Source organism: Bubalus bubalis, chromosome 1 (genome assembly GCF_019923935.1).
Source record: "Bubalus bubalis isolate 160015118507 breed Murrah chromosome 1, NDDB_SH_1, whole genome shotgun sequence".
NCBI lineage: Eukaryota > Metazoa > Chordata > Mammalia > Artiodactyla > Bovidae > Bubalus > Bubalus bubalis.
This window is the reverse complement of record NC_059157.1, coordinates 21,232,947-21,248,400: the sequence shown is the minus strand read 5'-3', so window position 1 is coordinate 21,248,400 and position 15,454 is coordinate 21,232,947. Positions and strand designations below refer to the sequence as shown.

The window sequence follows — 15,454 nt, the reverse complement described above, 5'->3', positions numbered from 1 at the left end:
TCATAGAAAAAGCAAGAGAATTCCAGAAAAACATCTACTTCTGCTTCATTGACTATGCTAAAGCCTTTGAATGTGTGGATCACAACAAACTGTGGAAAACTCTTCAAGAGATGGGAATACCAGACCTGCCTCCCACAAAGCTTGTATGCAGGTCAAGAAGCAACAGCTAGAACCTGACATGGAACAACAGACTGATTCAAAGATGGAAGAGGGTATGTCAAGGCTGTATATTGTCACTCTGCTCATTTACCTCATATGCAGAGTGTCTGTGTGCTAAGTTGTTTCAGTCATGTCTGATTCCATGTGACCCTATGGAAGGTAACCTGCCAGGCCCCACTGTCCAAAGGATTCTCCAGGCAAGTATACTGGAGTGGGTTGCCATGCTCTTCTCCAGGGGATCTTCCCGATGCAGGGATGGAACTCGTGTCTCTTACCTCTCCTGCACTGGCAGGTGGGTTCTTTACTACTAGCCCTCGAGAGAAGCCCCTGTACGCAGAGTACATGACGGGCAATGCCAGGCTAGATGAATCACAAGTTGGAATCAAGATTGCCAGGAAAAATATCAGTAACTTGAAATATGCAGATGACACCATCCTAATGACAGAAAGCGAAGAGAAAATAAAGAGCCCCTTGATGAAGGTAAAAGAGGAGAGTGAAAAAGTTGGCTTAAAGCTCAACATTCAGAAAACTAAGATCATGGCATCTGGTCCCATCACTTCATGGCAAATAGATGGGGAAATAGTTGAAACAGTGGTTAACTTTATTTTGGGGGGCTTCAAAATCACTGCAGATTGCAAAATCATTCATGATTGCAGCCGTGAAATTAAAAGACGCTTACTCCTTGGAAGGAAAGTTATGATCACAAATAAAAAGTTATGACCACATATTAAAAAGCAGAGACATCACTTTGTCCACAAAGGTCTGTCTAGTCAAGGCTATGGTTTTTGCAGTAGTCATGTATGGATGTGACAGTTGGACTGTGAAGAAAGCTGAGTGCCGAAGAATTGATGCTTTTTAACTGTGGTGTTGGAGAAGACTCTTGCGAGTCCCTTGGACTGCAAGGAGATCCAACCAGTCCATCCCAAAGGAGATAAGCCCTGAGTGTTCATTGAAAGGACTGATGTTGAAGCTAAAGCTGCAATACTTTGGCCAGCTGATGTGAAGAGCTGACTCATTTGAAAAGACCCTGATGCTGGGAAAGATTGAGGGCAGGAGGAGAAGGGGATGACAGAGGATTAGATGGTTGGATGGCATCACCGACTCAATGGACATGGGTTTGGGTAGACTCCGGCAGTTGGTGATGGACAGGGAGGCCTGGCATGCTGCGGTTCATGGGGTCCCAAAGAGTCAGACATGACTGAGCAACTGAACTGAACTGATGTAGGTGAATAACAAAATGAAAGAGCTGCCTTAAAACTCAACATTCAAGAAACTAAGATCATGGCATCTGATCCCATCTCTTAATGGCAAATAGATGAGGAAACAATGGAAACAGTGGAAGACTTTATTTTCTTGGGTTCCCAAATCACTGTGGACAGTGACTGCAGTCATGAAATAAAAAGACGCTTGCTCCTTGGAAGGAACGCTATGACAAACCTAAACAGCATATTCAAAAGCATAGACATCACTTTGCCAACAAAGGTCTGTATAGTCAAAGCTATGGTTTTTCCAGTACTCATGCGCAGATGTGAAAGCTGGATCATAAAGAAAGCTGAATGCTGAAAAATTGATGCTTTGGAACTGTGGTGTTGGAGAAGACTCTTGAGAGCCCCTTGGACAGCAAGGATATCAAACCAGTCAATCATAAAAAAAAATGAACCTTGAATATTCACTGGAAGGACTGATGCTGAAGCTGAAGCTCCAATACTTTGGCCACCTGATGCAAAGAGCTGACTCATTGGAAAGGACCCTGATGCTGGGAAAGATTGAGGACAGGAGGAGAAGGACATACAAAGGATGAAATAATTGGGTGGCATAACTGACTCAATGAAAATGAGTTTGAGCAGACTCCAGGAGATAGTGAAAGACAGGGAGGCCTAGCATGCTGCAGTCCATGAGGTCCCAAAGAGGTGGACACACTCAGTGACTGAATAACAACAAATAAGAAAAAGAAAACAAAGCTCTCTTTCAGGAACGGCTTGTGGAGGCTTGTAGAAAATTTACTAACATTGACCCCTACCCTCCTGAGGGTCAATCCCTGGTGGCACAACATTTGGTCGATCTGCCCCTGATATTAGGTAGAAACTATAGAAGTTAAAATTAGGTCACAAACCTCAGTGACCCAACTCCTAGAGGTGGCCTTTAGCATATTCAATAATTGAGATCAAGCTGAAGAGGAAGAGAGAGCCCAAAGTGAGAAAAGACAGGCCAGGGATCAAGCTAAACTGATGGGGGGATTCTGGGGGCTCCCTCTGAGATGTCTATTTCTATTAAGGAGCTCTGGGTGGTCCCTAATGTGGAAGGTAGGAAGATCATTTTTTTTAATGGATATGGGAGCCACTTACTCTGTCCTGATCTCTCACAGTGGGCCCCTTTCCTCAAAAGCTGCACAGGGACTGGCGTCAATGGAAAGCCTCCCACCTGTTACTTTGCTGGCCTTTCCCTTGACAACCTGAACAGATTTGATCTCATGTGCCTTTGGTTGTCCCTCAGTGTCCTAACCCACTACTGAGGAGGGACCTCCTGGGCTCCTTGGGACCATTAAACAATTAGGACAGCTGGACCAGCCCCATATATTGACTCTGACTACATGAGACCAACCAGAAGAGCAAGGTCTTATTCCCAGCCATATTCTACAGGGAGTGAACCTGCATTTTGGGAACAAGGAGAACCCAGGTGGGCCATCAATGCCCAACCTGTAAGAATTAGGGTGAGTGGCTTCTGGCCTAAGCCTAACAAGAGACAATAATCCCATTAAATTGGTTTACAACCCCTCATAAATAAATTCTTAATTCATGGCCTCTTGGGGCCCTGACAGTCTCCATGCAATATTACTATTTTTCCCATCGTTAAGTCTCCTGGGGAATATCGAGCGGTAGAAAAACTTAGAGCAGGAAATGATGCTGTGGTCCTTATTCACCCCTTTGTGGCCAATCCTTATGAAATATCACCTCGAATCCCTGAGGATGCCTAGGCTTTACTGTGCTCAACCTCATCCAGTCTATCCCTCCTTATGTTTGCCTTAGAGTGGACGAACCACTACTTAGGCCAAAGGTAAAAATACACCTGGACAGTATGGCCTTGAGGAGTTTCAGGCAAATCCACATTTGATCTCCCAGGGCCTAGGAAAACAATTCTGTGAGATACACCTCAAAGAACAGGCTATTCTACAGTATGTGCATGATATATTAATATGTACCTCACCATGGAGGGCTCAAATGAAAAGACCACTTAAGTCCTTAATTTTGGGGGCGCTACAGAGCCTCTCAAAGGCACAACAAATGTCAAAGCAATGAGGTAAATATCTGGACTATACTACCAACCTCAGAAATAGACAGTTATCTCCATATAGAAAACAAGCTATATTCAGGCCTAAGTGCTCCAAAGATCTGCCTGCAACACAGGAGACACAGGTTCAATCCCTGGTTTGGGAAGATCCCCTGGAGAAGGAAATGGCAACCCACTCCAGTATTCTTGACTGGAAAATCCCATGAACAGAGTCGGACACAGCTTAGAGACTCAGTAACAACAACTCCAAAGACAAAGAAACGTCTCTGTACCTTTTTGTGCATGGTAGGATTTTGCAGAATTTGGATTCCAAAATTTGGGCTAATGGCTAAGCCTCTACATGAAGTCAACTAAGGCTCAGATTCAAAATTATTACTTTAGAATGAGGGGAACAGGAAAAGGCTTTTAATGATATCAAGCAGGCCCTCACCACAGCCCCTGCTCTAGGTCACCCCAGCCTGAAAAGGCTCTTCATCTTGTATATGGCTGAAAAGCAAGGCACAGCTCTGGGGTTCTCATACAGAAACTGGGCAAGTTCCTCAGCCTGTTTGGTATTTTTCCAAAAACTACATTTCATGGCCCAAGATCAGCCTGGCTGCCTCTGGGCAGTAGCTACTACTGCTTTATTAGTAAAAGAAGCTCACAAGCTTACTTTTAGACACCCACAGGAAGTCCATACACCTTATCAAGGGCAAGGGATTCCAGAGATTAAAGGCCTCTATTGGCTAACTGAAGGCTGCCTTACTAATACCATGCCATGCTCCTTGACTGCCGAGAGCTAACCCACAAAACTTAACCACATCCTCATCCCAGCTACGCTTATGCCTGGTGAGAGCCCAAAGCTGACACATTCTTGCCTCAGATCCATTGACCAGGTTTAATGCCAGTAGGTCTAATCTAACTGAGGAAATAGAAAATTCTGGGGAAGAATGGTTACTGACGGCAGTAGCTTTATGAAGGACACAGTCAGGAGGGCAGGGGATGCTACGGTGAACACTCATAGTGTCAGAGATGTAAAACCTTTCCCGCCCAACACTTCAGGCCAGAATAAGGATGCCCTGAGAGCTCTAACCTGAGCCTTAACCCTAGAGGAAGGAGACACAGACTCAAAATATGCCGTCCTTGTTTTACATGCCCACACAGCTATCAGGGGAAAAAGAGAACTTTTAAGAGCAAGAAATTCTTCTATAAAATATGAGGCTGAGATTCTAATTTCACAGAAGCAGCTCAAACACCAAAACAGGCACCAAAAGGGAATTTCTCAAATTATCCAAGGAACCCCCAGGGCAGATTGGGAAGCAAAGAAAGCAGCCTTGATGCCATAATAGGAATGATACTGATCCCATCCATTGCCCCTTCTACCATTATACTCAGATACTCAGCCTCTGAAAAGACCTGTGCACGAGACCAAGGAGCAACTAAGGAGAAAGATGGACAAACCTAGATGGCATATTAAATGGCAGAGACATTACTTTGCTGACAAAGGTCCGTCTAGTCAAAGCTATGGTTTTTCCAGTATTCATGTATGGATATGAGAGTTGGACCATAAGGAAGGTTGAGTGCCAAAGAATTGATGCTTTCAAACTGGTGCTGAAAAAAAAAACCAAACTGTGGTGCTGGAGACAACTCTTGCAAGTCCCTTGGTGAAGGACAGGAAAGACTGGTGTGCTGCAGTCCATGGTGTCGCAAAGAGTTGGATGTGACTGAGTGACTGAACAACAACAATATAAACTGGCATATATAAATGGTCTTTATATAAGGTATTAACAGCTCTTATTTAATTATACTGTGGGATAAACGAGGCATATGGGCTTCCCTGATAGCTCAATTGGTAAAGAACCCACCTGCAATGCAGGAGGAGACCCTGGTTCAATTCCAAGACCTGCTGGAGAAGGGATAGGCTACACACTCCAGTATTCTTGGGTTTCCCTTGTGGCTCAGCTGGTAAAGAACCCGCCTGCAATGCAGGAGACCTGGGTTCGATCCCTGGGTTGGGAAGATTCCCTGGAGAAGAAAAAGGCTACCCACTCCAGTATTCTGGCCTAGAGAATTTCATGGACTCTATAGTCCATAGGGTTGCAAAGAGTCGGACACGACTGAGCGACTTTCACTTTCAAGCAAGGCATATAGATTGCCACTAAGGAAATAATAACTAAATGTACTAAGGAAACCAATAGTTACCTCAGTCATACAAAATAAGTAAACTGGGACTAACATTCAAGGGTTAATTTTTAAAAAGTGACTTTGCTTTAATTTATAAACTCAGAAAAATCTTTGCTAAGTGCTTTATACAAACCTTTGAAGACATGATAAATTAAAACTCTAAAGTTATAAGCTACCACACAATTGCACTCATCTCACATGCTAGCAAAGTAATGCTCAAAATTCTCCAAGCTAGGCTTCAATAGTACATGAACTAAGAACTTTCAGATGTTCAGGCTGGATTTAGAAAAGGCAGAGGAACCAGAGATCAAACTGCCAACATCCTTTAGATTACAGAAAAACCAAGAGAGTTCCAGAAGAACATCTATTTCTGCTTTGTTGACTATACAAAGCCTTTGACTGTGTGGATCATGACAAACTGGAAAATTTTTAAAGAGATGGGAATACCAGACCACCTGACCTGCCACTAAGGAAATAACAATGAGAAATCTGTATGCAGGTCAAGAAGCAACAGTTAGAACCAGACATGAACAACAGACTGGTTCCAAATTGGGAAAGGAGTACGTCAAGGCTATATATTGTCACTCTGCTTATTTAACTTCTATGCAGAGTACATCATGAGAAATGCTGGGCTGGATGAAGCACAAGCTGGAATCAAGATTTCTGGGAGAAATATCAATAACCTCAGATATGCAGATGATACCACCCTTATGGCAGAAAGTGAAAAAGAACTAAAGAGCCTCTTGAAAGTGAAAGAGGAGAGTGAAAAAGCTGGCTTAAAACTCAACATTCAAAAAACAAAGATCATGGCATCCAATCCCATCATTTCATGGGAAATAGATGGGGGAACAACAGAAATCATGACAGACTATTTTCTTGGGATCTAAAATCACTGCAGATGGCGACCACAGGCATGAAATTAAAAGACACTTGCTCCTTGGAAGAAAAGTGATGACCAACCTAGACAGCATATTAAAAAGCAGAGACATCACTTTGCCGACCAAGGTCCATCTAGTCAAAGCCATAGTTTTTCCAGTAGTGATGTATGGATGTGAGAGTTGGACTATAAAGAAAGCTGAGCACCGAAGAATTGATGCTTCCGAACTGTGGTGTTAGAGAAGACTCTTGAGAGTCCCTTGGACAGCAAGGAGATCCAAACAGTCCATCCTAAAGGAAATCAGTCCTGAATATTCCTTAGAAGGATTGATGCTGAAGCTGAAGCTGCAATACTTTGGCTACCTGATGCAAAGAACTCATTGGAAAAGACCCTGATGCTGAGAAAGATTGAAGGCAGGAGGAGAAACGGATGACAGAGGATGAGATGGTTGAATGGCGTCACCAACTTGATGGACATGAGTTTGAACAAGCCCCGGGAGTTGGTGATGGACAGGGAGGCCTGGCGTGCTGCAGTCCATGGGGTTGCAAAAAGTTGGTTATGACTGAGCAACTGAACTGAACGGAACTGAAAGTTATAAAACATCAAACTTGGTAAATTACATTTCAGTTTGATAAAAATCTTGCCAGTGATTTCAGCAACTTTAGGTGACAAAACCATTCTTTGGAAAACTAAACAACTGTCTTTGTCTCACAAATGTCTAAGCCAGAATATGAATAGAAGCCTCAAGGACCTATACTAGGCCCAAATAAGCAGGCCAGACCTGCAAACCAAGGGGAAAAACTGGCAGTTTTAAATCTAAACTGTTAAGAATGTTCCCTCAGCCAAAGCTTACTGATACTAAACCTTAATTATCTGAGCAAGCAACCTTAAGGTATTCCAAATGTTAACTAGTAAAATTACATCAATATTGTAATACTTTGTTCCAATTCCAAAGAAAGGCAATGCCAAAGAATGTTCAAACTACCGCACAATTGCACTCATCTCACATGCTAATGAAGTAATGCTCAAAATTCTCCAAGCCAGGCTTCAGTAATACATGAACCGTGAGCTTCCAGGTGATCATGCTGGTTTTAGAAAGGGGAGAGATCAAATTGCCAACATTTGCTGGATCATCAAAAAAGCAAGAGAGTTCCAGAAAAACATCTGTTTCTGCTTTATTGACTATGCCAAAGCCTTTGACTGTGTGGATCACAACAGACTGTGGAAAATTCTGAAAGAGATGGGAATACCAGACCACCTGACCTGCCTCTTGAGAAACCTGGATGCAGGTCAGGAAGCAACAGTTAGAACTGGACATGGAACAACAGACTGGTTTCCAAATAGGAAAAGGAGTACGTCAAGGCTGTATATTGTCACCCTGTTTATTTAACTTCTATGCAGAGTACATCATGAGAAACACTGGCTGGATGAAGCACAAGCTGGAATCAAAAAAAAAAAAAGATTGCTGGGAGAAATATCAATAACCTCAGATATGCAGATGACACCACCCTTATGGCAGAATGTGAAGAAGAACTAAAGAGCCTCTTGATGAAAGTGAAAGAGGAGAGTGAAAAAGTTGGCTTAAAGCTCAATATTCAGAAAATGAAGATCATGGCATCTGGTCCCATCACTTCATGGCAAATAGATGGGGAAACAGTGGCTGACTTTATTTTTGGGGGCTCCAAAATCACTGCAGATGGTGATTGCAGCCATGAAATTAAAAGATGCATACTCCTTGGAAGGAAAGTTATGACCAACCTAGACAGCATATTAAAAAGCAGAGAAATTACTTTATCAAAAAAGGTCCATCTAGTCAAGGCTATGGTTTTTCCAGTGGTCATGTATAGATGTGAGAGTTGGATTATATAAAAGCTGAGTGCCAAAGAATTGATGCTTTTGAACTGTGGTGTTGGAGAAGACTCTTGAGAGTCCCTTGGACTGCAAGGAGTTCCAACCAGTCCATCCTAAAGGAGATCAGTCCTGAGTGTTTATTGGAAAGACTGATGTTGAAGCTGAAACTCCAATACTTTGGCCACCTGATGCGAAGAGCTGACTCATTTGAAAAGACCCTGATGCTGGGAAAGATTAAGGGCAGGAGGAGAAGGGGATGACAGAGTAAGAGATGGTTAGATGGCATCACTGACTCGATGGACATGAGTTTGGGTAAACTCCGGGAGTTGGTGATGGACAGGGAGGCCTGGCGTGCTGCAATCCCAGGGGTAGCAAAGAGTCAGACATGAGTGAGTGACTGAACTGAACTGAATACTTGGTTCATATCTAAATCTTTTAGTAAAGCCATGAGATGTCTAGTTTGTTATGTCTGTGTGCACATTATACATATGAGATATCTCTACTTCAAAAAGATATTATTAAAGTTGAATTTATAAAGAGCTCTATCTAATTTTAATAAAAAGCGCTTATTTAAAAAAAACTGGCCAGATGACTTTCAGGTTCATTGAACTGGGAAATATTCAATATTAAGTTGATACATGATAGTAATGGTTAAAGCTTGTAGATCTAAATTAATATAGAGGTCAATTAAGAGTCATCAAAATTAAGTATAATACTTTATTGTACTTAGGTTTAATAAATAAGACCTTACTAATCTCTTTCAATAAAATAACTGAACACAATGAAACTTCAAGATAAATGTAAATAAGATAAAAACTTTGGAATAAAACTTCAAAGCATATTTTAGAAATGTCTAATTAATATCTTTCCAGATGTCTGTCAACTTAAGATTCTAAAGCTGTGCCAACTGAAGATAAGTGATGAAAGTTTATTTATTTTAAAGAAATTAAGACGTCAATTACTTAAAAAAAAAGTATTTGAAAATACCAATGAAAATGTTTGGTATCACTTAAGCTGTTCTCTACAAGAAAACAAATGTTTTTAAAAATTATCACTGATGTTTAAGCTCACCAATTTATAAAATGCCAATGTAAAGACAGTACATAGTTGCTTATTTCTTAGTTTTACTAAAATTAAAGTTTTAAAAGTTGAGGATTCTAATTTAAACATGTAATTAAAGCTATTAGAAATAATACAGTAACTTTTCAAATTCAGTAGGAAATAAAATGCATGTTTTTAGTAAAGAAGATATGAGAAATTAAATTTTAGTAAAAAAAAAAATGAACTGGTTGATTTTATTTGGATGAAAAATGAAAAACAGGCTGGATATAAAAAGTGATGAGAGATTATTAAGAGGAACTCTGTGGGAAAAGTTTTATACATAGTCAGGATTAACTAAATTTAGATTGAAGTTAACTAAGCTAATACAAGACTGGAAACTTTATTTCTGTTTGTTTTAAGTGTCAATTTCAATAAAAGTTTGTGTGAGTTTCTGTGCCTTTAAATGATCTATATTTATTTTCTTTGTGATCTTGGTTAAATTAATAGATATTGTTTCAGGGACCTATGATTCTGTGTTTTAAAATCTTTTTCCTATTTCTGACAAACTTCCCAAATATCAAAATCTAACTATGCTTTTTAGCCTCCAGCTGACTCTGGAATGGATGCTTCAAAGAAACATCTCTGAGGAACCTCAGAAGTGAACATTAAACTAAGTTTATTTGGTATTTTTAATTTAAAAACATTATCAAGTGATTGAAAACAAACTTTAGGTTGTAATATATAAATAAATATCATTAATACAGATATTCCAAAATATATATGGAATCCTTAACATCTGACATGTCCTGATATAATATTATCAGTCATAACTCTAGTGATTATACTAAGATGTTATACATTGCAAAAATATCCAAGTTTCCTAACTGCATTGTACTTAAATCTTTAACCATGCAGAAGGGCCACAGCACAATCAGTAGGGAAGCTGCTTTTAGAGTGATTCCCATCTGGGGAATCCCCTGTGAACTACATAGTGACAGAGGGTCCTATTTTTCTGGACAAGCTGTTAAGGAAATTTATAAACTTTGGCTGATTATGCAACATTTCCATTGTGTCTATCAGCCCAGGTCTTCTAGGTTAGTGAACAGGACAAATGGAACAATTAAAACTCAGTTGGCTAAAATTATGAATTTCTTATCCCTTACCTTTGCCTCAGGCCCTTCCATTGGTTCTCCACAACCTCAGATCCACTCCTTTGGCAAACATGATATATTTCCCTTTGTGATTATTACAGGGAGACCAATGAGATTGGATGAAGGACTATATGATCCGACATTACTTAAGGGAGATATATTATTGCAAGGGTTTAATCAACTTATTGGCAAGTCATTCTAAACTTGTTTCTAAAGCTTACTGTGGTAATCTATCCTCTTGAGAAACCTATACGCAGGTCAGGAAGCAACAGTTAGAACTGGACATGGAACAACAGACTGGTTCCAAATAGCAAAAGGAGTATGTCAAGGCTGTATATTGTCACCCTGCTTATTAACTTCTAAGCAGAGTACATCATGAGACACCCTGGGCTGGAAGGAGCACAAGCTGGAATCAAGATTGCTGGGAGAAATATCAATCACCTCAGATATGCAGATGACACCACCCTTATGGCAGAAAGTGAAGAGGAACTCAAAAGCCTCTTGATGAAAGTGAAAGAAGAGAGTGAAAAAGTTGGCTTAAAGCTCAACATTCAGAAAACGAAGATCATGACATCCGGTCCCATCACTTCATGGGGAAACAGTGGAAACAGTGTCAGACTTTATTTTTTGGGGCTCCAAAATCACTGCAGATGGTGATTGCAGCCATGAAATTAAAAGACGCTTACTCCTTGGAAGGAAAGTTATGACCAACCTAGATAGCATATTCAAAAGCAGAGACATTACTTTGCCAACAAAGGTCCGTCTAGTCTAGGCTATGGTTTTTCCAGTAGTCATGTATGGATGTGAGAGCTGGACTGTGAAAAAAGCTGAGTGCCAAAGAATTGATGAGTTTGAACTGTGGTATTGGAGAAGACTCTTGAGAGTCCCTTGGACTGCAAAGGAGATCCAACCAGTCCATGCTGAAGGAGATCAGCCCTGGGATTTCTTTGGAAGGAATGATGCTAAAGCTGAAACTCCAGTACTTTGGCTACATCATGAGAAGAGTTGACTCATTGGAAAAGACTCTGATGCTGGGAGGGATTGGGGGCAGGAGGAGAAGGGGATGACAGAGGATGAGATGGCTGAATGGCATCACCGACTCAATGGACGTGAATTTGAGTGAACTCTGGGAGTTGGTGATGGACAGGGAGGCCTGGCGTGCTGCAATTCATGGGGTCACAAAGAATCAGACACGACTGAGCAACTGAACTGAACTGATCCTCAAATGAAGATCAGATGTCCCATGACTTACAACCAGGAGACTGTGTTTATTGGAAAAGAGATCACTTAAAGAACTCCCTTCAACCTAAATGGAAGGACCCTCATTAGGTTCTTTTGACTAGCTCATGCACAACAAAACTGAAGGTAACTGACCCTTGAATTCACATTTCCCACCTAAAAAGGGCTCCTGTACCAGACTGGTCTATAGAGAGAACTGCTGACCTCAAAGTCACCTTAAAACAATGCTCTAATAATAAGGAAACACCATGGCCAGGATAAGAAGATGATACTACAAGTAGGCAGCTGACACAAGATGCTGGACCTCACTTGTATGATTGTTCATAAATTTTCTTCTTAGTTTCTTGGACTCTTAATATGAATCAAATGTTTTGTTTATCATGGTCATGATCTTATACGAGTTTTAGAAATAAAATTGTTGGGTTTGTGGTCAATTACCTGCATCCAGTACTTCTGGTTTACCTTGATGGGTTTCTCCCCTTCAAGGCTCTGACTGGATGGCTCCTAGTTTATTTTAGAAGAAAGGAATTATAGTTCTGTCTGGGCTACTACTGATATCAGTAGATGGGACCCACTCACTTGACCAATCAAACATACTAATTCTGGCCATAAATATGAATTTTCCCCTAAGGTTACTCAAGCTCAGTAACAGCAACAAGCAATTCTAGTCAAGAAAAAAAAAAAAGTAAACTTTAGACTACTAGGAGAGACACTTGCTCACTTAAGGGATGGATTTATCTGGCTAATACCAGGCTATGGTCATCTAAGCCTAAAGGCCCCCTATGCTGGGAACAATTCAATCATACCAAAGATAATTAACCAAATAACACTAGAAAATTAGGCTGAGTGTCTTAAGAAAACTACCAAAGTACCATTTCTCTTTAAAGATAGTGATTGATATGGGACAGATTGGATTAGATGTCCAAAATGGCAAGCCACTCCAGTACTCTTGCCTGGAAAATCCCATGGACGGAGGAGCCTGGTGGGCTGCAGTCTGTGGGGTCGCTAGGAGTGGGACACGACTGAGCGACTTCCCTTTTGCTTTTCACTTTCACACATTGGAGAAGGAAATGGCAAGCCACTCCAGTGTTCTTGCCTGGAGAATCCCAGGGACGGGGAAGCCTGGTGGGCTGCCGTCTATGGGGTCGCACAGAGTCGGACACCACTGAAGCGACTTAGCAGCAGCAGCAGCAGTACCTAACTGGAATCAATGGCTTTGTGGATCCAGTCTATGACCCTGGCTTCCACCAGATTAGCCAGAAAGATGTACTTTAGGATTCCCTGGGGCTCGAGGCCACTTATGTACAAATTTAAACGTGACTCCTGCAAATTTACCATTAATAGGAGTCCCATGACCCAAGAGATCAGTGTTTCACTGGTATGATCACATAGCAGCCATTTTACACCTTCAGTAGGATTGGAAAATGTTATTTCTCACATTGAAGCCTTAACAACATTCACTCAAAAGGCATTAAATGATAGCAACCAGGCTATTAGTCTACTAAATTCTGAGGTCTCTATGAGGAGAAAAGCTGTCTTACACAATCATATGGCCCTTAATGTCCTTACAGCATCTCAAGGGAACACCTGTGCTATAATTCAAACTGAATGTTGTGCTTACATAGCAGATAATCCTCTAATGGGTGATGTTTTAGGAAGATGGTTTGGTTCTTAAAGCCCATGGCTTAAATCCCTGTTTGTAACTTTAATCACCTTATTAGCTGTATTACTTGTAATCTTTTAAGATTGTTGTCTTTTGTATTATGTATAACCAGGCCTCTGGCCAAATTAATGATGGCTCGGAGAAGGCAATGGCACCCCACTCCAGTACTCTTGCCTGAAAAATCCCATGGACGGAAGAGCCTGGTGGGCTGCCGTCTCTGGGGTCGCACAGAGTCGGACACGACTGAAGCGACTTAGCAGCAGCAGCAGCAAACATCTTGAAGAAATAGATCACATTTGTGACATAGAATAATTATAATAATGTGATTCTAGGTATGGGAAGAGGCAATAAGGGAAATATCTCCTGGATCCTATTAAGTTAGAAGATAGAGGATCCAGAACATCTTTTATTACTTGTCAATGGGCATCATCCAGAAATTAACACCTGGAGTGACATATCAATGAGAACCTTTGCCTGATCTTAGATGAGCCTCCCGATACCAGGGGATCAAAAAAAAAAAAAGGTCATGAAATGTCTCCCAAATATAGTCAGATTTATGACCATGGAGAGGGACTGTGAAATGAAAATATCTCCTGCCGTATCAATAAACAAGAAATGTCATAGCCATCAGCAATTTTTGGCCTCCAAATGTGAATGATGGCTCCCAAAACTGCGATCCAGCGGATGCCGCCACCCCCTGTGCTGATTGCTGAGGAGCTGGGGAACACAAAAAGCAGCCATCTGCCACTCCTTAAGGTGAATGGGGAACAGGACTGGCCCCAGATAGCTGAGGTGCATATGAAAGGAATGAATTCAGTGAGCCCAGAAGCATGCATCTTCCCATGTACAGAAGGCTAAATTCCTTAATTTGATACCTGATCTTTGATGTTCAGACTCCCTGCTCCCTTAGTTGCACACTTGTATATAGCCTGACTTCCCCTCCTGCCTCCTTGGAGCAGTTTTCTCAGAGCTACTGAGATGCTGTCTCCTGGGCTTGGAGTCCTAAACATTCCCACCAAAAAAAAATAACTCTCTACTTTCACGTTGTGACTATATTTTTTAGTTGACACCCACATCTACTAATATGTTATAGGAATCGAAAGACCCACATTCCAACCCTTCCTGTGAATCCCACCCCCACCGCCCTTTCCCCAAGACTCCACAGGACACAGAGGACCCTGAACAGCCTGAAAAATCTAGCTGGATGAGTGAGCCTCTCCAAGACCTAAAGCTCTTATTCAGGAAGAATAAACAGAGACTTCCCTGGTGGTGCAGAGGTTAAGAATCCGCCTTGCAATGCAGGGGATGCACATTCAATCACTGGTTGGGGAACTAAGATCCCACATGCCGCAGAACAACTAAGCCCATGTGCCGAAACTGGAGAAACATGGGCTGCGTCTGAAAGATCCTGAATGACGCAATGAAGATACCACGTGCCACAACAGAGACCTGATGCAGCCAAATATACAATTTAAATAAATAGATTTTAAAAAGGAAGAACAAAGAGACTTACCCAAGGCTAAGTACCCAAAGCCATTAACTTTCTTTTCTTCCTTCCACCACTCCAGTCTACTTGCAAGATAACTGACAGGCTCTGGTTCAGTTCAGTTGCTCAGTCGTGTCCGACTCTTTGTGACCCTCATGGACGGCAGCACACCAGGCTTCCCTGTCCATCGCCAACTCCCAGTTTACTCAGACTCATTGAGTCAGTGATGCCATCCAACCATCTCATCCTCTGTCGTCCCCTTCTCCTCCTGCCTTCAATCTTTCCCAGAATCAGGGTCTCCTCCAATGAGTCAGTTCTTTGCATCAGGTGGCCAAAGTATTGGAGCTTCAGCATCAGTCCTTCCAGTGAATATTCAGGACTGATTTCTGATTAGGGAAGATCAAAAACACTGGTCGGCATCAGATTTATGGTACCTAATGTTGGGCACTTGTCCCGTTATGGGGACAGGATCCAGGCATCTCTGAGACCACTGACCACAGTTTCCCTGGGGGTGACAGGTGACCACTTGAACATCT

At 41.6% G+C, this 15,454-nt stretch overlaps 1 long non-coding RNA gene across 1 annotated transcript in view; it reads right to left on the bottom strand.

The window, feature by feature from the left end:
• The window catches only part of LOC123465469, a 35,503-nt gene extending 20,365 nt beyond the window's left edge, over positions 1 to 15,138 (bottom strand). Inside the window, exon 1 of the long non-coding RNA XR_006640683.1 lies at positions 14,946 to 15,138. This is a non-coding gene — a long non-coding RNA (uncharacterized LOC123465469). The remainder of the gene's footprint in view (positions 1 to 14,945) is intronic.
• Between the last annotated feature and the right edge of the window lie 316 nt (positions 15,139 to 15,454).